The sequence below is a fragment of the Phytophthora infestans genome, genomic scaffold (genome assembly GCF_000142945.1).
Source record: "Phytophthora infestans T30-4 supercont1.44 genomic scaffold, whole genome shotgun sequence".
NCBI classification, from domain to species: Eukaryota; Oomycota; class Peronosporomycetes; order Peronosporales; family Peronosporaceae; genus Phytophthora; species Phytophthora infestans.
In genome coordinates, this window is record NW_003303715.1 from 20,389 (window position 1) to 21,241 (window position 853).

Sequence of the window (853 nt, forward strand, 5' to 3'; positions counted from 1 at the left end):
GCTCAGATGCCAAGACAGCTGCGTCTCTACACACTACCCACTTCAGACTGCGGTCAAATCCATGACAGCGATGAGATCCAGGGGTGGGGAGCACGTGCGGCTCTCGGTCGCAGGACCTGCGACTCCTGTTGGCTGATCAGGCGGTCGAGATCCGCGACCTGACCGGACGGCTGGATCGCGCCTCCCGTCAACGAGACGTTATGCGAGATGACAACGACCATCTCCTTAGGGAGATGGCACTCGCCGGATCTGAGATCCACCAACTCCAATCCCGGATCCACGACCTCGAGCGGGATCTGGAGGATTCCCAGACTGCTAGGGCAGCTGCGGATGTGAGCTTGGACCGCCTCCGTGACGAGTTGCGTTTGACCCAGGAGGAGGTGGTGACCAACGACTATGTGGGATCCGCCCATGACGGATCCGCCTTAGGGTCGGCGCGTGGAGGGTCCCCCGCGCCAAATCCACCTCCCTCGTCGCCGGATGTAGCCCTGGCTCAACTCTCTGAGGAGTTGCAAGACACCAAGGAGTCGCTCGAGAGGGCGTCTGCCGGACGAGATTACGCGCTTGAAGAATTCGTGCGTATGACTCGATTGCGGGACGAGATCCAAACGAAACTGGCAGACAGCGAGCTCCAGCGGGACAAGGCGACTACCGAGTGGGCGGATGCCGAGCGTGCGCTAACGGAGCTGGAATCCAAGCTTCGCCGCATGAGTACGTGGATCCTCTTTTAGCCCTTGCTAGTAACTCCATATTCACTTGTTATTGTCAATCTAGGTGACAAATTGAGGAAAGCAGATGCGACCACCGCGAAACTCCAGGATCAACTTTCCGCAGCCCAAACTCAGCAGCAACA